This window comes from Apodemus sylvaticus, chromosome 5 (assembly GCF_947179515.1).
Source record: "Apodemus sylvaticus chromosome 5, mApoSyl1.1, whole genome shotgun sequence".
Classification (NCBI taxonomy): domain Eukaryota; kingdom Metazoa; phylum Chordata; class Mammalia; order Rodentia; family Muridae; genus Apodemus; species Apodemus sylvaticus.
Genome location: NC_067476.1, coordinates 130,907,299 through 130,931,890, shown reverse-complemented (window position 1 = coordinate 130,931,890; position 24,592 = coordinate 130,907,299). Strand labels below are relative to the sequence as shown.

The 24,592-nt window shown below is 39.8% G+C and overlaps 1 non-coding gene across 1 annotated transcript; it reads left to right on the top strand.

The window, feature by feature from the left end:
* The first annotated feature begins 12,550 nt into the window (after positions 1 to 12,550).
* Positions 12,551 to 12,623, top strand: Trnam-cau (transfer RNA methionine (anticodon CAU)). Its single transcript has one exon. It is a non-coding gene; the product is annotated as a tRNA-Met (tRNA).
* The last annotated feature ends 11,969 nt before the right edge of the window (positions 12,624 to 24,592 follow it).

The window sequence follows — 24,592 nt, the reverse complement described above, 5'->3', positions numbered from 1 at the left end:
CAGGGACTGAAGATTCCTTAGCAGCATCCAAGCATCCTCTTGCATTCCCAAATGCTAATGCTTCAAACTAGGGAATGGTTCTGTGATGGTATTTGAAAGTCTTGCACCCAGTTTTCACTATCAGTTTGTTCCCCCTTTCTCTGTGCATCTCAATTCTTCAAGTGGCTTTTGTTTGCTACTTTGAGAGTGTATCAAGACATTTGCAGAGATCCCATCTTGCTTCTTTCTCTAGTCTGCAGCAGGCATTAGCAGGAACCTGATGATGTCTTGTAGTTATGTCCCTCCCATGGACCTTCCTCACCTACAAATTCTAGAAGGACCATGAAGGGAGATAAGGAGATTAGTGGTTGCAGACTGGTAGGTCAATAACCAGGAAAGGTGGTCTGAACTGAGAGAAGAGTGGTATATGCTGGTCAAGACCATCAGGCCAGACTTAATTCACAAGCCTACATGACTAGAGAACTTGTAGACCCTCAACCGTCATAGTGGCAGTCCTTGGTAAGGAGGAAGCTGACCATACTTCAAGGGACCATAGGATCTGGACTAGTAGATCCAGGATGGGGGAGATTGTGTAAGGGTACTCTGCCATTAGAGAGATTCTGGATTTCTTATCTAGGCTTGCAAAGGGGAGCTCAAGCTGTATTTAATTTGATAGTTCTTACATATAAAGAACTATGACACTTTTATATCTGAATGTCATGGAAAAATTTATGCCCGTCATAATAAATTTAAAAAGCATCAATAAAATAAAAATTATTTCTAGGCTATAATTAATAGACATAATTCAAAAAAGGCAGTCCCTGAAAACTGGAGACAAAAGTCAGGGCTAACCCATTAAAATCAGGGCCACAGCACTGTCTTACTAGATTGGCACTTACATAATCAGCCTGCTACACACTGCTTGGTTATTGCCCTGTTGAGAGTCCTGAGGGGAAGCCTGGCACTTCACCCCACTCTTCAACGTATACTGAGCCTCCAAGGAAGGGTTGTTTTTAATTGACAACCCCATGAATGTGTGAGAGAAGATACAACTTTCTCAAGTGCTCTGCTGGTTTCTCCTCCACCATAAGGCCATTTCTCAACTGTCCATCTCTACCATGACCTTTGACACTGACCTCCAGACGCAAAGCTCTACACATAAAACCCTGCAGTAGGGGAAAAGGGGACACAGACGTGCTTCATCTTTTAGAAAAAGGAACCTCATGAATGGAGAAGGCTCGTGACAGCTCCCCATGGTATCTAACTGGAAGGTCTGGTATTTGTAGATGAGTTGTTTCAGAGGGATAAACCCAAGGCTGTCTCCAGGGCCCCAATGTGGTTCAGGTAGCTGATGACATAGTTATGAAAAAAAAATCTCATTTCTTAGAGATTTATAGGTTTTTGAATTATGGATAAGAAATCATGGACCTGTATCTAATCTTCCTGCTTGAAACCCCAGTCTGATGCTCAAATTTTATCTCAGAACTAATATATCTAAAATGAATCTCCAAGTCCCCATCCATCACCTTATTCTTACATACCATCCGGTTGGCCAATGTCCACATCCTTCTTCCTTCTCTTTTATGTTGACTTCAGTGCTCATGTTGGTTTCACTTCTGAAGCATGTTTTACTTGTGTTCTACACTGGCATCCACGGTCCATATATCACTCTGCTATTTACCTGGGTACCAGAGAATTCCTAAGAGCAAATTCATCCACTATTGTTTCAATACCTTCCTTAAATCTATCTTGTATTACAAATGGAGAAACCTTTAAAAATCATGAAGTGAGTCCTGTTACTTCCCAGTTTTGAGTGGCTCTTCAATCACATGAAAGTCCCAGGCATAGGTTCCTACATCCAGCAACAACTCACAAGCCAAACACCAGCTTTCTCATAACCTTACTTCTGCATACCACACCCGGTCATTGTGATCTTCTTTTTCCTCCACTTGCCATTATCTATTGTTCTTTAAAATGGTACTTGCTGCTTCCTTGGGGAAGCTATACTGTGTCCTTTACCTCCAGTGATATCTCATGACTTCTAACATGGACGCAATCCATCTTCTACTTCTCTCTATTACATGACCGAGATATGGCCTTAGTGTGGTCACTGCTGGCTATGTGACTGTGGTCACAACTATGTCTTCTATTGTCTTAAATCACTGTAGTCTTAGGTCTTCCTTCACCTAGGTCCTGGCTTATTAAAAATGTGCAATAACAACTCATTAAAAGAATGAACAAATATTGTGGATTTTAGAGTTAGTTTACTTTGTATATATTACATAGAGTCTAATATACAGCAAACAGTCATTAATTGAAAACAGCTAGAATTGTATAATGTAACTATGATTTTATTATCATTTTCAGGAGGTCTGTGGCATGCAGTGGGCTCCAGTATGCTGTGGTGGAGTGCGGGCTCTGATCTCTGGTCACCCCCTTTAATATCCCAAACAGGGCTGCCCAAAAGGTACCGGTTTCACCATCTGCCCTTCTTCCAGTACACAACTTCCATCAACAGTTATGATCTATTGGTCTCGGGCCTTCCTTTAAGGACTCCAGAGACTTTTAAGTGGGTAATTAAGCCTTGAGATATTGGTCTTAGGCATATCATTCAGGCCCCAAAATATTATATTCATTGATATTTACCATACGGACCTAAAGAAAGGAATTCATGGCTTAATGATTAAACTTCACATATGTTACAGATTAGAGTCGATATATCCTGTGACATATTTAGATAACACATTTCCCAATTCTTCTGCTACTCCAGTCCACGTTTCTTTTATGAAACCAGATTAGTTATCTCTTGACTACTATATGTTCCTCATTCATCATCTTTTAAATGTTCCTTACAATGGAAAAGGCCAAACACATCTTTTACATTTGAAATAAAAACTTTCTCTTTGTTACGATAGGTAGAAGAAAGTGATTTCAGAGTTTAAAAGTTTTACCTAAAAGATTGAAATGCATCAACTGTGTTGATGTTAGCAAAGAAAAGTCTTTGCATTGCCTTAAACAATGGAAGGATTATTGTGAGAGAACGCTGTTCCAGGTAATAATTTAGCTAACATATCAAAAGTACTTTCTTATAATGAAACAGAAATGGCTGTTTTAAAAATCAAAAGAACAGGAAATACATATTCGCTGTGTCCTTTAATGAAATGTTTGACAGAATAAAAAGTCCTGAGACAATGTCGACTCAGTATTCTTGGAAGCCATTTTCCCTGACCTCTGCTCTCCCCGGCTCCCGCCCCCCCCACCGTTGTTTCGGGATAAGGTAAATTATGAGTGTTCGCCTTTGTGAAAAGTTGGATCTAACTATGTGGCTCTGTTTCAATTATCTTCAGATTTCTTCTCTGAATTGAAAAAGGGAAGAAAAAAATAGTTGCAAATGGATTTATGGACACACTGGAGACTTATGGGAATGTAACTATGTTTACTTCACAAATATATAAGTAGCATATCATTAACCACTACAATTCACCTAAAGCAACAGTAAATACTTCATATGAGCCTAATGATCAGCTTATAGATTCTCAGTGTACCCTTTGACCTTATTAAATGAATATCCATGGCTCAGAATTTATGATAATAATTAGGACTTGACTGGGCTAGATTCTTCTGCATTCTTAGTTTTAAAATGGTTTCAATAATCAAGCGGTTGTGAGAAAGATACTCACATAAGTTTGAAACTTTCTGGTATCTGTGGTCATTCTACTCTCAGTCACCATTGTGTCCAAGGAAGGGTGCTATCCTGCTTCTAGGGGACAGGAGTCATGAGATGCTCATTATCCTGCTGAAGGCCACACAGAATTTTTATTCTAGGATCTTTATTTCCTGGAATTTTTAATCTTTGAGAAATTTGCTAGGGTCTAACTCTTGTCGCTATATGCAAACCGTGTTGTAATATAAACTCAAAACTGCCAAATAGATCATGATCTATATTCGGTCAGATGTCTTAGCTATCAGTGTGTTCATGTGTTTTCTTAATTGTTAATTTTATAACTATAACTCCTTGTGTACCTTGCTGTCTTTTTGTTTGACCCATTTTTGCAGTTAGTTGGACTTTCTGGGTCCTAACAGTACTACAAAGACTTGTGTCAGTTGCTCCATAGAAGTCAGAATTTAGATACTTTAAGAGTCCAAAACATCAGCAATTTGCCCATTCCTTTAATGATCTATCCAACAAAACATATTGCCTGTGAGTTCCCAAGATTGCTTGCTGAGACATTTTATTTAAGACAAAATTTCAGACACTAAGCCAGAGGTGGTAAGGAATAAGGGTGTGTGGTGTACTTACTACAGATAACAATAATGTTCTGTGTAACTCAGGAAAACAAATATAAGAAAGGATACAGGAAGTTTTTTTCCCTAAATCCTAAGTGTTTGAGGAGACAGAGGTTTACCCTGATTTAAACACTTTAGTGTACACAAATATGAAAGACTGTTTACCATTAATATGTATATCTTCTTATCTTTGTGCATATATGTATGTGTATCTGTGTGTGTGTCACATTTGTGAGTGTGATTACTAGCATGCATCTGAGCAAGAAGACAACCTTGGCTATGGTGTCTTTGCCTTCCACCTTGAAAAGACAAGGTCTCTTGGAGGAGGAGGAGCAGACAAAAAGAAGATTTAGAGACTAACACAAGAGTCAGAGCTGTGGAATGAATGAGGGAAGAAAGGAGAGCCACATGGGGCAACGCCCCAGACTTCAGTAATTAGGAAGTTTCCGTGCAAACATGGGGGAAGTTTGAAAAGTGCCACAGCCTCCAGCTGTGTAGTGGTTCTTCCCAACAGCTAGTTAGCAAGCTTCATGGTTTAAGTGACTAGTCTGTATGCCTACCCCGATAGTTAATTTCGTATGTCAATTTGACTGGGCTAAGGGATTTCCAGATAGCCCATGAAACATCACTTCTCACTTTGTGTAGGAATTCCCAAGAGTTGAATTGATAGAGCAAGTAAAGATCTACCTTCACATGTGCCAGGTCTCAGTTTGCAGAGGACAACAGTAGAATAAAAGGTTGACAAAAAGGTAAACAGTGGTCTTAACCTGGAACACCATCTCCTGTCCTCGGAGATCGGAATGCCTTGGTGTGGAGCTATTGGTTCAAAGTTTATGCCACTGGTTTTCTGGTGGTTCCCCAGGTTACCACGGACATATCATGAAACTTCTCAGTAATTATGTGAGCCGATATCCACAGTAAAACTTCTATGTTATCCCACTCTTCCCATTTCTCTTGAGAAGCTTGACGCTATAGTATCCCTATGGTACTTAAAAAAGAATGTGTAAATTGCTGAGTTTAGTAAGGCCACTGTAAATATTCAAACCATTAGAACTGAATCCCAAATTTAATTCTACCCCTTGTTATAAGGTCCGTGAAAATCGGTTGGGTAGATAGAGGCAGTTTCCTCCACTAATAGGTTCTGTTACCCTGTGACTACAGTTGTTACATATTTAAATAATCACTTAGCAGTTAGTAGTAGAAGATGTCTGATAGTTTCATAACAATGTGCCAGTTCTACTTGTATTCTAACTACTGGTGGCACTCTTGAACCATAGAAATATATTATGATGGAGGAAACAACAAGAGTCTCTCAAGAATCTACTTGGTTCAAGCACTTCAGTTTGGAATCCTATGACAGAGTGGTCTGGACCTAACATATAGCAAAAATAGAAAATGTAGAAAGTGCCTTTATAGTGGGATTTTCAGGTCCCACCAGCAGTTAAATAATAGCACAGAGACTTATTAATGTTTACAAGAGCTTAGGCCTTTAGCTTGGGCTACCTCCCAGCTAACTCTTCCTATATTGTCTTTTTATCCTAGCCCTCAATGCACCATATCCAGTGGCTAGTTCTTTACCTCCCTTTCTGTCCTGGTTCACCTGACCACCTCACTGACAAATCCTCCCTGGATGATCCTTCACACAGAGACCCTCTCTCAGCCCTAAAATTCTACCTTTTCTTCCCTGCCTAGCTATTGACTGTTATATCTTTATTAAGCCATTTAACAGGTGAGGTGAAAAGACTGTTTCCAAAATACTGAGTCAGGTGACGAGCTATAGGAATAATAATACCAAAGTCTGGCCAGTACTCAGCTCTCTGCTGGAAGAGCAATCAATATTTGAATTTATAAAACCTTCACATGATGTGCAAAAAGGTTACCCTAACATACCTTAGCAGGCTTTTCATTGGTTGTCCTCTTCTTATAGGTCTCCTTTGGGAATCAGGACCACATATCAGATATTTACATTACAATTCATAATAGCAACAAAATTACAGTCATGAAGTAGCAGCAAAATAATGTGTGAAGTCACCACAACATGAGGAACTGCATTAAAGGGTTGCAGGATTTGCAAGGTTGACAACCATTGCAATAGGCTGTTATGGACTCTGTTCAGTGCAGTGAAGGTGCTCTCCAGAGGAAGACGTGATGCTTCAAACTTCTATAAGTCTCCATCCTCATCTTTTCCTGTATTGGTTGAACTCAGTGGGATGAAGACAATCTCAAGAAGAAGAAACAGTGTTTCAACTATTTCTAAGCTTACATCCACATCAGCAGTTGGCTCTACAGTGTCCAGTGGATGCCCTTTACAACCTATGTCAGTTCATAGTTTAGCAAAAGTCAGAAGACCATCAGATCATCAGGGACTCAGGACATGTTCAAGCAGAAGAGGTACATTACACCAAAATGCATATCTTCCAAGATCGTTCTCAAATAGTGTTTAACGCAAAAATATTAAATTTGATCTCAAGTGTTTACCAAAGCCTTCAAAGCATGACACAATAGCAAAAGAAATAAAATGGAATTTATGTAATCTTATTTATTATCTCCCAAATGGACAGAACCTGATGAGAGGATCATGAGGGAACAGATCAGCAAAGCCCCATTAATATGAAAAGCCAAACCCCCCAAAAAACTGAAACCAATAAACAGTATAGTCAGCTTACTGTTGAATTACAAATGATATTAGGAAATAAATCAGACAATAGCTCCTCTCTTTCATAGCTGTGGAATGTGCTTATTGTCAGAAAAAAAATCTTTGAGACAGGCATATATCAAAGTTGCCCATTATCTCAATTATGAAGGCAGAAAATACCTCACCTTTTCACTGTTAACTGCTGATGATCGCAATGGATTTCTTCTAATAGAACAATGCCACAAGGGCCCTTTTAGTGTTTTTTTTTTATTTTTTTTATTTTTTTTTTTATTTTTTTTTTTTGTAAAAGATGTTTTGATGCCAGAACATAGGAATGAGAGTTCAATACTGCATGTATTGTTTAAAACATCACTTTCAACTTTTGTGTTGCCTAAAATATCAACTTTTCAACTAAAATATCAATTCAACTTCTTATTTAGCTTTGGTGCCTTTGGCACGTGGAAAACATTTTTTTTTAAATTTGGGAGCTGCTTACTGCTTTGAATGGAAGCATCAGAGCATCACTGGCCACGTCCAGGTTTAAGGGAGAATGCTATCAGATTCTACCTGTCAATGGACTGTAGACCAAAGCTGCTGTGGTACCTGTAAGGCCACACAACATGATGAAAGCACATTGCATAGAACAGTGGCTAAGATCAGAGGGATGGATCAGTGACTCTCTTTCCAGAATGCACAGGTTCAAAACCCAGAACCCCATATGGAAGCTCACAACTGTTTGTTACTCCAGTCCAAGGGATATGATGCCCATTTCTGGCTTCTGTGGACACTGTATGGTACATAGACATACATTCATCCAGGCAAGCACTAATATGCATAAAAGTAAGTAAAATAATTTTTAAAGAAAAAAACCCAGTAGTGCCTAGAAGGATGAGTTGTCTGTGAGCAAATATGATGCCTGATTTACATCACTGAGGCATAAATTGTATATGACAGACAACCTGCCTTACTAGATACAGTAACTTTTTTTTAACACTTTGTAGTCCAGGTCCTTTATTTACATACTTGCTTGCCTGCTTGCTTAATTTTTTTTTTTTTTTGTACTTTAGGGCAAGAATTTGTATGGGTGGGCTCCAGCAGATCAGGAGTCTTTCCATTAGTCCTTACAAAGTGAGTGTGCCTCTGAATGGCACAGGTTGGCACTTCAGCTGAATCCACATGCTTTTCTCTTTGGCTTCCTTTTTCTTTTGTGACTTCTCCTTCATCTGCTTCAAGTGTCTGATGTGCTCAATCCACACATTGATGCTCTTGGCCAGAATAATGATTTATGTTTATAATGATGCCTACTGAATGCTGGCAGAGACATTGTAGACTCTACTGGTTTTGCCATGGTAACACTTATGGGGCACTCCTTTTTGAACAGTGCCCATTCCCTTAATGTCTACAGTATCACCTTTATTGCAGATTCACATGTATGTGGTGAAAGGAACAACTCCCTGTTTCCTAAAAGGCCTAGAGAACATATAGAAAATGCCCTTCCTCTTTCCCTTTGTGTTGGTCATTTTAATGAGATGGCTACCCTGGCTGAAAAACTACAACGATGTCTTAAAACATACATTCTATGGCTTTCTTTGGCATATCTTAAAAGCAACAAATAGCATTTGCCTGCAGCATGGATGGGACAGGCATAGGATGAATCATCCTGGCCTGGGAACTGGACGGCCAAGATTCATTTGCCTAAAAATCCTATCAGTATTCTCTCCTCCCAAACACTATCCTAGAATCCAGCAATCAACCAGGATTATCCCTGGTCATGCCACTCATATTGTGAGAGCTACTTGCACTGCTGATTAAAAGAAGTAAAATATTGCCCACCCCCATAAACAGCTTGTTAAAAGTACAGGGAAGTAGATGAGAGAAGAACATTGTTAGCTATCTATGTGCTGTCTGTAAATACCAGGATGAAATACCTTTAAGGAGGAATTTTTTTTAACCTTACATTTTCAGGGGTCTCAGTCAATCAGAACACTGAGGGTGAGCCTTCTGTCCTTTTACCACCTCCAAAGACACACCCCATAATGAATCTATTGGGGGTTAATGAAGTCATTGGGCCATCAGGGACACACCCCCAATATGTGCTCTAGCTGTTTCTTATTCAAGCCAATCTGAGGATCAGAATGAGCCATACCTGATTACTTGTTCCCAGCAGCTTATGGCTTCTAAGGGAGTGTGGCAACAATATCAGGAAATTTCTCATACATGTGACCAAGTCCCATTCATATCCCAAAATATCCATGGATTGTGCACAGTCATAGCTTTAATGCAAACCACTGTGACTGATGCTTATGAACTGTCTCTGGTCAGAGATGACCTGTTCTCTGGGTAAAATCTGAAGCATCCAAGCTTGATGCACTTGGGGGAAGACTTTAAATACCAGTAATTAAGGTATCATGTAGAATAGATTCCAGTTTCTTTACTCTTTGTGTGGGACACCACTGGAGTGTCTGTCACACAGTTTCCCAAAGATGCCATGAAAAACTGAGCCTTGGAATTCTCTGGTGATCCCTTCTCTGGCTGTGCCACACCTCCTCTTCTCTGCAGTATGCTCAGAGACCACCTCGCGATACATGTTAGATCTTAAGTGTCTTGCAAAAGGTTTTGTGTTAAAGTCTCAATACCCTAGTTTAGAACTGTTGAGAAGTGGTGGAGCTTTCAGGTGACTGAGCACAGTGGGGAGATCTTGGCCTTCTGGGGATGCATCCTTGAGGGCCCATCTTCCCCTCTTTTTGCTCTCTGGTTGCCATGAGATCACTGATTACAATGTCACATGCTCCCATCATGACACAAGGTTTCATCACAGGTTCCAAAGCAATGGGTCTAGCTGCCCAGGGACTGGCATGTTCAAATTTGAGCTTAATGAAACTGTTTCTTCATATTTGTCTCAAGTATGTTCTAAGCTTGATGGAAACCTGACCAACACATCTCCCAATAGATGAAATGCATCTACTATACTTGAAATTCTAGATAAAATACAATCTTTTCTCTGCCTCATTTTGTTTTTTTTTGCCATCAGAAACTGTCTCATTTTTCTATTCAGTCTTAGCAAATTTGTATTCCATTCAGTAAGGTGAACAGATCATCCTATTCACCTAGGATTGGAAAGACAGAAGATAACTTCAGAGAAGTCTATTGTCTGATACATGGAGGCCAAGCATGTCAGCAAAGCAATCAGTAGCCCCTTTTTGTGATCAACCCTGATCCAGAGGTTGAAGATGGGACAACGCATTTTCAGCTTGTGACAAATGGTATGGCCATTATCTTGGCTAAAATGCTCCAAATCCTTCACTGCCTATTTCTTGGCTCACAAGATTTACTTAACCAGTTCCAGTTAATTTTTAATCAGCTCTGTCTAGAAATGAACCTGTACAGTTGAAAATGCTGCACATAAGTATGCCTCTGACCTCTTGCATTTCCCCTACAGAGCTCCTGTCCCAAATAATTTTGGAAATGGCTTTCATATTTCTTTTACTTGTAGCAGTTCATGACCAAAAACAAACTAGTAAATCTAAGTAAGACACTATTTTTCTCTTTAAGTCTCAGTTGTACAATGTAGTCATATAAGCAAGCTTAAGATTTATAGTCAATTTAGCCTTTGAGCCCAGTTTCTGGTTGTCTTTATGCTAGCTTAGTCTCCATCAAAATGATGTCCTAATTAAATCTCAAAAGTGGGTAGTTGCCTCTGCTCTATCAATGACATCATTCACCACAGTTATGTATCTATTATACTTGAAATTCTCTAATATTTCTCTCCCTCCCTCTCTCCCTCTCTCCCTCCCTCACTCTCTCTCTTTCTCTCTGTCTCTCTCTCTCTTACACACACACACACACACACACACACACACACACACACTTTTTCTTCTAAGGTAAGTTTGTTCGTTAATTTTCAATAATAATTTCTAGAACTCTAATTTGAAAATATCCTTCCCCATCATATCCTACAAAAGTTCCTAATCAATGTCTAGTTTGAAGTCTATCCTTACTGACAAGCTAGTGTTCTAGCATCCACATTGAAGAGAAGAGTAGAAACAAATAATATCAAGTAACCTGCTAATTAGCTGCCTGCCCCCGTCTTTTTCCTCTCACAGTCTGGAGAATAACAGTCTGCTGCGGCTCCAAGTGAGCCCGTATCCTGTGCCTCTCAGAGCCCCCTATGTCCAAATAAGGAACAGAGGCAGTTAAAATGTGGAAAATTAAGAAAATGCAGAACACATCATTAACTCATACGCTCAGGAAGCTGTGGCAATCGTGACTTCTCCTCACATAAGGCCCACTAGAAAAGAAATATATATTCTAATTATTTCCAGTTTAGATATTCCCAGTGTGCAATGCACAGCCTAAACGGCTCACTGTAGAAGAAAGTAAAACTGGGCAGCAAGAAGGCAAGAAGAAAGTTAGAGCTAATGCAGAGCAGTCGCAAACCATCCTCACATTGCCCTGAGCAAAACTCTTCCTTTTATTTTACAGAGAAAGCAATTGATTTCCCTTCTGCGCAGCCTCTGTGTTCACATTCTGTTTACTCATGGGTTTTGACAGGTTTACCCCAAACAGCTTTGCAAGCCAGCTGCCCCCCTCACAATCTCCATGCTTATAATTCTTTTAAGTTGAAGGGAAAATGCACAACGTCCAGGGTTCTCTGGGTTGCAAGGCAGGCAGCAGGAACTGTTGACATAGTTTATTTTTTTGCCTGGGATTTTCAATTATAGAGAATGCCATGGCTAAGAACTTTGATTCAGGGCTCCCTTTGCTTGACATCCATCAAGCAACAGAAAGGGCACCTAGTCACTTCCACTCAGCTCAAGGTGGAAAACTCTGCAAAGTGGCTGATAAGGTCTCTGTGTTCCTAACTCAATGAAAACCAAACAGGAGTTTTAAGTGCACAAGAGTCTGTGGTTTGGCAGTTAAACCATGGGGAAGGCTTCATGGAGTGGAGAATCTAGAATTCACCACTCAGTATACAATAATGCCTGCAGATTCTCTTTCACAGGCATAACCCACACCCCTCTTGCCTCATGAGGTGAAAAAAATTAAACAAATTAAAAGAAAAATCCGACCTCATTTTCTTCCAAGGATTTTGTTACCCGTTGTTGGCTTTTTAGGCTTAATAACTTTATCCTCCTAAGTCTTATCAAAATGTTTATATTGAAAAGCTTTGACAGCATTTTAGGCTGGAGAGTAGCTAGGTAAGATTTATGTTGGTCGTGGCCAAAATGGGTTGAAGAAATACATGCACGTGCATGCATATTTTCTGATGTTTTCCTCATACAGTCATTTTAGTAAGTTGAAGAAGGCATGCAGTTTCAATTTATTGTGACTTGCAATTAAAACCTTTTATCTCCACGGGAGACCAGTGTTTCTCAGGAAAAGAAATCCACCCTGAAAAATTTTAATTATAGTCTTATTGCTATAGTGTGACTTTTCACAAAAGCCCTTCTGATTCCAGAAGCCTTGGTTGGACCTGAAGCAAAAGCGTGATTATGATATGGCTGTATACAGGTATGAAACCTGAATGTGTACCAAGGAGAAAATAGACTAGAAAATTAAACTGTCAGGGACAGAAAGAAGAGCCACAAAGCATGCCGAGAAATAGTTATGAAGATAGGCCTAGGTTTAAACTAGCCCCTCCATACGCGCGCCTCCTTAGCGTAGTAGGCAGTGCATCAGTCTCATAATCTGAAGGTCCTGAGTTTGAACCTCAGAGGGGGCAGCCTTGATCTTTTACAGTTCTATTACACTAATAGTGCATTAATAAACTAGCCCCTCCCTCCAATCCCTGTGTTGGCCAGCTACGTGAAGCCTTGCTGTTCCCCTATTCCAGATATCCAAGACATTCACTGGCAGCTCTTTCTATACTGGGCACTTATTCTCCAAGACCTGAATCATAGAGCACTGTTGCCACATCTTCTTCTGAAGGACAAATCCATGCCATAGCTGCTGCAAGCTCCCCGTGGCTCTGCCTTCCAGAAGGAAAATGTCTGTCTGTCTCCATGCTCTCCTTAGAGTCACACCTCGGCAAGGTGCCACCACCAGAAATGCCTATTACACGAGCACATTAGAACAATAGCAAAATGTGTATTAATATATTCCTATAGATCCATGCTATTTTTTAAAATGGATTTTCAGAAAGGTTGCTGCTAGCTACTCCTAATTCCTTATGAATCATAGTTTACATTTAAATTTTTTTCTTAATGGAAGGACTACTTTTTGCTGATCTTTTTAAAAGTGCGTTAGAAGTAACAAGTATAATATGTGTTTTCTCATCAAATTTGATGTCGCATTTGATTGTTGCGCACATCATTTTTACTTGGTTCATGACCTCTCTGTTGGAAGAAAATGTCCACTTAAATGTGTGTGTAAGATCGTTAGCACATTTTATATGACCACCGCAAGGTAGACTGGATTTCCTAGGATAATTTACAACAGCAACAAAAAACATATGGAAACGAGTGGCCAAGACTAGCAAGAGAAAAAGGAGGAAGGGAAAGGGAAAGCGAGGCGCAGGAAGGGAGGACAGAGAAATGGTAGGAAGAGCTAGAAGATAAAAATAGAAAGAAGGAGAGGGGAATTGATGGGGTGGAGAAAGAAGAGAAACTGGTCGTCTGTGAAATAATGAAGCCAGTAAGAGCGCCATGCTCAAAGTTTACCCTGTCAGCACAACAGCATTGAAATTTAAACCTGAGCTGTTCAGCATCCAGTACCATGTCTCCCCTGCACCCCAACTTATCTATTTTCTGGTAAAAACTTTAGCTCTAGTGCACACCAGGACTCCATACTTTCTTGCTCCACAGACAGATATTATGTTTTCAAAGTGAATATTTTTATATTACATAGCCATTAGTAAATACCGGAGGCTGTAGCATTTTATGATATTATATACTATCATGCATTTTACAGTTTTGTATACTATTTTATGCAGTGTATTTATTTTATGGTATTTTAATACACTCATCTTTTAAATTTCATTCTAAAGTTATGAATAGCTCAAAAGTCACTGGTATAATAGAGTATTCTGATTTTGATCATGCAGTCCCATCGAATTTTATACCAGTGTATTCTTGTTTTGGCTTAAATAATTCCCATTATATTTTTATGGAGGGCTGGCCTAGTGGTAATTGATCCCTTTAAATCTCACCTGTCTGTTGAAGTCTTTAACTCATTTAAGAAGGATAGTGTGGTCAGGTGGAATTTTCTTTCTCTGGGCATTCTAATTGTATCACCCACTCTTTGATGACCTGCAAAGCTTCAGCTACAAACTGCTGACAGCCTCAGTCAATTCTCCAAGTATGGATTATGCTTTTCCTCTCTTACTTTCAAAGTTCTCTTCGTCTTTGAGTTTTGATCTTTTTTTAATTATAATAATAAAAGGGTTTGGTAAAGTCTCTTCTGTCTGTCTGTCTGTCTGTCTCTCTCAGTGGTTTTTCTTGCAAGGTTTTGAATTCGTCGCTAGGTTTGAGACATTTCCAGCAACAACTCATTTGAATAAGCTTCCTGTTCATCTCCTTTTCCCCTTCTAAGGTGTTGCTGATCTTGACTGTACCCTGCGACCTCCTCCTTTCCTCTACCTTCCTCTTTCTTCTCTGACTGCATGAGTCACCTGCCTTGAAGTTCATATCCACTCTTGAAGCTTTCTAGTGCATTTTAACTTTTGTCATTGAATTCCCTCTGTTCTCAAATTTGTTTTCCATCATTTGGGCTATCCATTCCTTGTTTGCCTGATGTTAAGCTGTTTGCTTGCATTCCTTTAAGGTTCACTGGGTTTCCCTGAAACAATTATATTTCTCAGTTTTCTATCAGGAAATTCATGTATTGCCAATTCTTTCTGTTCAGTTACTAGACGTTTACTATAGTCCTTTGCTTAGTACTGTAGGACAAAATATCCTCACTGCAGATTTCAGGACTGGCTTTAGTGAGGGAAAGTATTTGTCTGTTTGGTTTTATGGAGGCACACAAGACACACTGAAGCATCAGGTGAAGGGGCTTGGTGCGGGAGACTATAACAGCTTAGCAATAGAGGATCATTGTCTTTATAAATCAACTCTAATTTTACTCAGTATTTTTTAAAAATTTCTTCTATTTGATTCAGTTTTTTCCTACCTCTTCAGTTGTAAACACTAGATAATTTATTCTTGTGGGGTTTTTTGTAAGTACAATGTAGATATGTTCATACTATTACTTTTCTTGCACTGTGCTTTAGTTTTAGCTATTTTATGATATATTTACGACCTTGATTTTCTTTTTAATCTCTTTCTAAATATTCTTTATGGTTTCTAAAGACAACATTTGCTGTGTTTTTTCCTTATTCTAATTTCATGTATTTTGTGGTCAGTGTCCTCTTCATAAAACTTCAGGCTAACTATGAATAGTCTGATATCATGATAAAAAGTAGACAAACATGAATCAAAGACTATTTTATGACTGCTAGCCCCAAAATGTCAGGATTGTCAAAATCATCCAAAACAATGAAAGCCTATAGAGATTAAAGGTATATGGCAGCTAAGCATGACAGATCACCTCGGACAGAGTCTCGGAGCAGCAAGAGGGGAAACCAGGAAAGAAAAGGTGAATTCAGTGCAGAGTTCAGACAGTGATAACATGCCTGTGTTCTTTCCTTAGTCAGGAGGAAGGTGCCAGGGTCACAGAAGACCTCAAGAGTAGGAGAAAACAAATGATCATTTCATAGGAACTCCCCAGTGTCTCCAAAGGACTTCTAGAAACACAAAACTACTCTTTAGAAAGATTATTTGAATTTTAAAGATGTTAATTCAAACCAAAATAAAATGCTTTTCCATGTCCCATCTCCCCACTCAGTGCACACTGCTTATGTTCCCCACCAGCAGGCACGTTCAGACAGTTTTGTTCTCCTCAGCCCTTACACAGTGCTCAGTGTTTGCCTGCTTCTCTTACTTCACCCTGTAGGCCCTTCAGAATTCAACCAGAATTGCTCAGGATGATGTTCCCATATACTGTTTCCAAGGTTCATGTATCATACACTCTTGCCCACTTCATAGTTTAACGTAAATATTTTCATTAGAGCTATATACTTATGACCACTTTTCTTAAAACTCTAACTTCTGCGAAGTTCCTCTTAATTCCGTTTCCTTTACTTCTTATATAACACATATAAGTTTATATAACACATATACACATGTTATTCAGAATGAGTTTAGACTTAGAGGGGACTGGAGCTAGAAAGAGTGGCTTGAGCAACATCAGTGAACAGATGACCTTAAAGATAAACTATAAATTATCAAGAGAGAGACCACAAAATAACGGAGTGCCATGTACATCTCACAAGTTCAAGCATGGAATGAAGGGAGTTATAGACTGCAAAGGGCATTAAAAGATTAGACCATGCATGTGAGAGTGGAACTCTGATCTGGAACAACACCAAGGGCTTTGTGAAGATATTTTAAGCAGGAAGATAACAGCAGTCTCAAATATAGCGAAGAAGTCACTAAGATGAGGGGCTAAAGCCTATCCTTGGCTTTGGCAATATGGAGGCCAGTGATGTTCATACAGTGTTTTGCTTCTGCTTTTCCCTTGCAGTGTTGGGGAAGAGAATACTACAGATAGGTATCTGGGAGAAAGTAAGAAATCTTGAATCAAAGAAGTGATGATAATCTGGAGGGAAGGAAGAAAACTACATAATCTGCAAAGGTACACTTGTCACACGGCAATGATCTAGTACAGAATGGCGCCTATGGATGCAAATGTATGACCACTGGAAGATTTGACAGTGAAACACTAAGAAAAAAATAAAACCAATGGATTCCATCTGAATTCATTCAAGAAATATAAAAGGCTACAAATTAAATAACAGTGATCAAATTCTTAATTTACACAGTAAGACAGAATGAGTTAGATACCTCTATTAATGCAAATGTGTTTCAATTTTCATCTAGAAACCCTTCAGCTTTCCTGCCTATAAAACCCCATTGTATACAATATATCACAAAGGTTATGGAGAAAGGTTAATTGCACAAATGTCAACTGACAGAAACTTGACATATCGATGGTGTACTTTCAATAATTTTGTTTCTGATTAGAAAAAAATGATTAGACAAAAGATAAGCATAGTGAAAGTTGAGACTTTGTCAGACCTCAGACATCCACACTCACCTCTATGATCTAGCAACCCAAGCTGACTGGAACCCTAAGATGATGAAGGCAGAAAGGCACTCTCAGATTCTATGCTTGTCAAGGGAGGCCATTGAACTACTTGGACAGGAAAGCCTGGTTAATTCTAGAAAAGATGATGCAGCCAGAGGAGGAAGTTACCCAGGAGATAAAATATATTGGAACTGGGACATATATGCCATCCCTAGTACATGTAAAGTGTTCATTAAAACATGGAGATCGGCATCATAAGAACAAAATGGAACAGAATGCACAACAGTGGTGGTAATAAGGGAACTTAAGTCATGAGTGACAAGTCCTAGCTTTTCCTCAAGCTCCACTAGGGCAGGCTTCATGTCTGTCCTTACTTTTCACTACACATGTTGCATGTAGAAGGCAGTGTTGAGTAAAATGGTTTGGAAGAAAGAAAGAAGATGCTTATGAAGAGCAGAGGTTGAGAAGAATGGAAGGAACAAATGAATGGGGTAAAGGAAGTGAGACAGAGGCAATGGGGAGAGAACGAGGGAGTTGGCCAGCCTGTGGAATACAGTCTGAGAAGCATGGCTTGTGTTTTGTAAGTTCCCTTATTCGATAAGCGTTTATGTTGGGACTATTCCATATGGAATATCCACGTATCTTCAGATGCCCAGGTGGAGCAGGGCACCAGGGTTCTGAGTTTTGGAATAACGCTGACGTAACATGGATGAAGGTACAAGTTAAAGTTTTCAACCTAAACAACTATAAACTGCCCCTGATAACACTCAGAGAAGGGGGGTGATCATAGGCCAGGTCTGATACTCTGTTTCAACTCTCTTATTCTCATTTGCTTAAGTCCCCCACAGGTGCATTTATGTAAACCATCACAGCATGTCCTCTTTTTGTTCTGCCTCTGTCTCCCTTCCTTACCTATATATTCATAGCCAATTAGCTCAGTGGCCATCCCCCTTTGTTGTCCTTCACCTGTGTTCTGTTTCCTTTGTCCCTGCTCTTCTGAAATATGGGATCTGGAAGAAAGACTCTGCTCCACATGCAGTCAGCCAGCCAGTGCAAGGAGGGATCGTCTGTTTTGGTCCTGATCAGAATGTCATTATTCCTCCAGTTAACTCTGTTTGGGGGCAGTGCATCCACTGGTTTCTCTGGATGTGCACATGGTCATCGCGGCCCCCTCTGCTGTTCACTGGAAGCTGGACCATTGTCATAGGTATTGTGTTCAGAAGAACCTGTCTGTCTCCTTTACAGTCCATTTTATCTTTGGACTTGATGAAACCTGTTCCCACCTCAATATTATATTTGTCAAAGAACAGAATGATATGAGAACAGTTGGAATATATATTTTGTCTTTTCTTTTTAAATCCCATGATGAGTTTTTCCTGTTTTTTTTTTTTTAATCTATTCAAGGAATCTCCAGGCTTTTAACGGTGAATTTGAAAATGACTTCATCCTCAATTTCATCAAGACCAAGCTTGATTTCATTTCTTTAAATTTCAGCATTCTGCATGAAAATGGAATACACGAAAGAGTACAAATGGAATTGTTCTAATACATCTAAGCTCCCAGAGGAATTTGCAGAGTGCTCCTTCCCGTTTATGACTGCCAGGATGTTCTCACCCATCCTTCTTTCTTTTCACACAGTAAATGTTTTTCCTTCTCTTTCAAAAGAGACTCCTTTATTCATTCTCATCGCTCTGTGCCCTCAACTTTGTGGACACTACAGTTTCACCGCCTCCATGAGCAGCTTCCCCTCAGCTTAGGAGCAGAGCAGACCCCTCTCACTTGGCTGTGGGCTGCCTCTACTCCGATTAGCTTATCCTCTGTAGCTCTATCTGACCCTGATGTGCCTGTGTCAGCACTTTGCATAGGTAAAACCCTCTGGCATTTCTTAAACTGTAGCCTTCAGCCCGGTTCTCTTATTACTGGCTCTCCCCTGACTCCCCTCCTTTCTCACAGCATGAACCCAAATGCATAGGTAATGGTCCATGTCTCAATGTCATCAGACTTACTCTGTTTTATGAGTTTAGGATTATCCAGCAAACTTGTAGTTTTGCCAAACATCTCTAATATATTAGATTGGGCCACTTAAAACTGATATGTGCTTTTGTTTTGTGAGATGTTACCATTGTGGGGAGGGGCATAAATGGCAACTTATGCCTTGCTTCTTTTTCTATTACTTCTCATCAGTCTCAACAAAGCTGAATTTTTCAATAAGCATTTTAGCCAAGAAACAGACAAATAATGATTTCATATGACAAAACCTAACGGCACCCCAAAATGTTCAGAAGCAGGTTACTTTTCTCCTCATTGTGGATTTCTCCTTGGGCTACAATGTACTAATACAAATACCCAACTCCAGAGAGTCCAGGTAATTCTGAACACAGAATTACATCACACAAGTGCATAAACATTTAGTGAATACACACCACAGACTTAGTACTACACTCTCTAACCCAAGGTTGCCCCTGAGAAGGCCGCCCTTCTGTTGACAAATGAGTGTTCTTCTGAGTGTTCCATAACTTTCAGGGCTAACAAATCAAATATCAACATTTGATGTTAAGTTTAGAACAGAAGGAAAACATTTAACCCACTAAATTTTACTTCCTTTAAAAAACTATTACTTTTAATTAAATCATTTTATAATTAAAAGTATCTCATGTATTTGTGTGTGTGTGTGTGTGTGTGTGTGTGTGTGTTTGTGGGTATACATGTATCACAGCATGTGTGTGGAAACTAGAGAACAGCTAACAGGAGTACAATCCCCTTCAGTTATGTGGGTCTCAGGGCTCTAATTGATATTATTGGACTTGGCTGCAGGCTCAATTAACCCCTGATCTATGCCATTGGACCACTCTTTAATTTTAAAGTTTCAAACGCTGTTCATGGACTACATCAAGCTGTGGATTGGATGCTGAAGGCATCTACATATCATTGACTCTTAGAAATCTAAAAATGTTTATGGGCTATGTACTTTAGTTACACATCTTTCCTCTATTCCACCAATCACCCTACTCTATTCTCTGGCTCACATTCCTAGAAATGAGCTTTATTGATCATATATAACCATTTATATTGCATGTGACTTTATTTGATAATCTTTCTGGCCCCAAACTATGTTCTTCACAGTCAACACCAAAAAGAGAACAACTTGGTCTAAGTTGACACCATCATTCTAGACTTCTAGAAATACTACATTAACAGGAACAGATAGACAAAGAAAATAATTGGGCTAGACCTGGGCCATTTCTCTTCTTCAAGTTCCAGGTTCAAACCTCTGATTAGTAATGAGGAGATCAAACGGTTGCTTGAAGGAGCAGCAGAGTTGGCCAACCAGCGTGATGGGACGATGATAGAGAGCATCCCAGAGTTCTCCATGGTGGGAGGGGGATGCCAGATTTTTCTCTCAAATTAGAGAGCGAGACCAACTGTTCTTATTATTTCCAGACAAACAATGAGGCAAATGCTGGAACAAGTTAAAGTTTATAAGGATGCACATTGCAAAGATGAAAGGGGAAAAGGCAATGGGGTCTTGGTTGGGTAGTGTTAGCAGGGCTCAGTTCTGAGTGCACCCCCATTTCTACTCACCCCATCAAAACACGCCATTGTTGAGAGGAGAGAGAGAGAGAGAGAGAGAGAGAGAGAGAGAGAGAGAGAGAGAGAGAGAAGCTCATGATCAGTGACTTTTCCCAAGGTGGTGCTCTAAAGGGGTTCCCAGGACTGTGCTAGAAGCTCCTTTTCCACGTTTGATTTCCACATCATGTTTCCTCTAATGCTCTTCCCTAAAGACTTGACCTCAGCCTTCACCCTTTTACTAGCCGGGTGTCTGGGAAGATTAGCATTAACTACAAGTTACATGGTGTTTGGAAAGCATCAAGATAAGCATCTCAATAAGAGAACATCACTCCCTGTTTCAGTAGGTGGCACTGTTGCAGTGAGGCTGTCTTTACAGTGAAATCAGAAAGGAGGAGTAATCAGCAACTATTAGCACACAGCTGACTGAACTCAAGGATGCAGTGTTTAAAACAGAAAACAACAACAATCAAAATACTTAACCAAGTGGAAAATGACTTTTACCCTGACTGGGACAAACTGCTCGGGACACACCCCACCTCATGTGCTGGTTTTTTTTTTTTTATTATTATATTTTATTTATTTATTTATTTATTTATTTATTTATTTATTTATTTATTTGCCAAAATGGCTTGGCCTGAGGATAAGGGAAGAAGGGAAGCATCAGACAAACTCAAAGGAAACACCCTACTAAAACTGGTTGGCTTTACTAAAAAACATCCCATTTGAGCAGATTGAGTCATGGTTGGGAACTAATCAAAGTAAATGACACTGAATAGACATGATGATAATTCAATGCTTGTGCCTGATCTTTGACTGGATGCTGGACTAGGGAAACAATTCTGCAATGTAGAACATTACTGGAACCCATCACAATATCTGCAGGAGAGCTAGAGGTTAGACTATGTCTAATTTCTTGACTTTTGTAGTGTAACTGAATAAAGAACTCTTGCTACCTGTCCCTTGCAGATGTCAACGAAAAGAGATAGGAATTGAATCTTTAAAACTGCTCTTATTCAAAGATCTGACAATCTCAGAAGACAGTGGATTGACACCCTAAAACTCTGGCTTCATTACATCTCCAGCCAGTGGATCATGTAGGTAAAAGTGGTAAACAAAGACAGTCGTTCGGGGGCATGGCTCCTCTGGTCAGCTGGTGAAGCATCCTTCTGAAACTTGTGATGTGTGTACCCTTTCATGCTTCCCCTAACCCCTGCGTGTCTGGGCTCAGAAATTTCTTGAGCCATGGAGTTGAATTAATGTCTGCCCATATCAACCTTGTATTTTCCATGGGCATCTAGTCTAGGAGGGGGTATTGACCCAGAACGGGTAAGCCATTAACAGTACACACATACAAAGTAAGAAATATGTAGGTTCTGATTCCTCATTGCAACATGGCATTCACCTGTGTCTTTAGAATAAAGAATATGAAAGTGGTTCCCATCTTTTAACAATGGTCCTGTAATTACAAAAGAATAGTGTATATTTTATGAAATACATCTCAAGGGATCCAGAGAAAACATGGGTCATGAAGAAGTGTCATCAAATTATTCTCAATGTTCGGTAAAAAAATGTTTTTGTACATACCACATGTTTTCTTTATATTGAAATCATGTAAAAATAAGAGTTACCAAAGTGATTACATTTTCCCTTTTCCATGCACTTCTCTCAGCTGCTGAAACATGCCCAGTCTTAGCCAGCTCTGCTGAGCACAGCTTCTCCATCAATCTTTTCACAGTTCATGAACTGCTCCCAGTGACTTCCTGCTTCCCTCTGCGGTTCTCCCTCTCCAAGTCAGAAATTTGTCTGCAGGATCAATTCTAAAGCAGTGTAGTTGGTGTGATGATGTCATTTACTCTGCCATCTCTTGCTCCTCAAGTATATTTGTGATTCACTTCCAATAGCCAGCACATATGTGCTCTTTTAACCAGGAGTGTGTATTTAGGAGGCAAGAACAAAGGACCCAATAACATGCAAGTAATCACTCAAGTACTGTCTAGTTTCACTTTGAGAGAAATGAAATGAAAAGTAAAGAGGTATAACAACTTACGTGTGTTTGCCCAAAAGCTTAGAAAACTGAGGAGATCACTCTAATACCTGCTCCCAGTGCAATACTCCACCCATTTGCTTTGCTTTGTGCACAGGGGAAATACATGAGATATGAGGCCAGGTGCCATGAAGTCATAAAACATTGCAAATGTTTCATGACCAAAAAAATCTGAAATATCATAAAATATTACATACACACAAATAAATGCATGCAATATTGACCTAAACATTCAAACCTAAACAATTCACAATTGTTGTGGATTGGAAGTATTGCATTAATACAGTTGTCTAGATGCTAAGGTTTCTCAGTTAGAAATACCTGAGACCCAAGTAGTTTACTCATTGAATCTGCACAGCTCTTCAATACATGTGTGTTAGACAAGCCTACTGGGTACTCCCTGCAGTGACAAAGTGTGGGTCATACTATGAACATACAAAATGGTCAAGGATTGCAGACATTACCCATCTGACTCCCTCAGCTGCCCTGTAGTGGAGAAAGGAAGGGGTCTTCTGAAGCAAGGAGCTTTGCATAGGAAATGGCAACCACCACTCCCTACACTAACCCACACATCCCTCACCTGAGATGTATTCTCCTATTTATAGCCTGAGGTGTTTAGAAGCCTGGAGCTTTTCCAATCAGGTACATTATAAAGCCTGAGGAAGGCATCTCTTGGTAATCTTTGAACAAATGTTTTACTGGTTTTTGTGAGCTTTGCAGTGAGCTATCAGCCTTGTACTGTAACAGCAAATTGAAGTCAGCCCAAAGTGGGAGGCAAAGGTCTGCATGTCATGAGCAGGAGGCCTCCTAATTTATGGTGGGTATATCCTGGCCACCTTTCCCAGCACCAACTTCCCATGGGGCAAATGACTAAACATCCCTGTTATCTTGGAGGTAGACTGGGAAAGGATGACAGAGAAAGAACAGGTTGAAAATGCAGGATGATGGTCTCCATTCATAGACTTGGAAGGATGGTGCTCATACATGATATTCTTATCCATTGTCTGCTGCTCCTAAGTTGTAGTTACAATAAACAGGCACTGCTGAAATGATACCACTACAGCTCTTGATCTTGGTGCTTCCTGTTTGATTCCTCTGCTATTGATTAAATGATAAGCACAGACATTCTAAATTCTCCTCCACCCTACTCTACATCCTAATGCACATCCAGGCCCCTAGCCCAATCATCAAAGCCAAAATGTAGATCATTACTCTACATGCCCCATCTCTTCACTTGATCTTCTGATCCCATGCCCTATCAGCTTACTACCTTAAGATTTTCCCCATGCCTTCTCCAAGATCAACAGTGACTGGTAAAGCAGCCTCCAATATTATCCTTGTCTCTTGTCCAGCTCTACACCAATATATCCATACACTTGCATGCTCTGACAAAAATGAGATGCCAACATTATCTCTTTTGTTCAGAGGGAAAAGAACCTGGTTGCTTTGGCTTTTTCAAGCCTTGAGAATTAGTTCATATTCATATCTCTTCTTTACTCCCTAGTAGTGTGATGGCTAGGACTGGACTCTGTCACATCCATTCTTTTCCTCTTTTCCATATTTCCTCTTCTACCTTTCCACTTTGTGGAGATCAGATGAAGTTCTGAGTGAATGTGTATTGCTGACATGTTAAGGACCTCAGGTTCATGACCTGCCTCAAGTAAATGGCAAAGCCTTTCTCTGGACCAAGTACCAATGCTGCAGTGTGTGCAGAAAGCATCTGCCACAGTTTTTTTCTCTGGGATGTTTAGAGCCTGAGACCATTCCCCTACAGAGTCCTTTTACTGAGGCTAACTGACCCATCCTCTTTGTGCACACATAGTAAATGTGCTGAGTTTCTGCACTGTGTAGTAGGTGCCTTCCATCAGAGTGAGTAGTGCATCCCTCTTCTTCCCAGCTTTTCTGTATGTGTGACTTCCATTTTTCAGAGTCTGTTGTGTCTTTATGCTCAC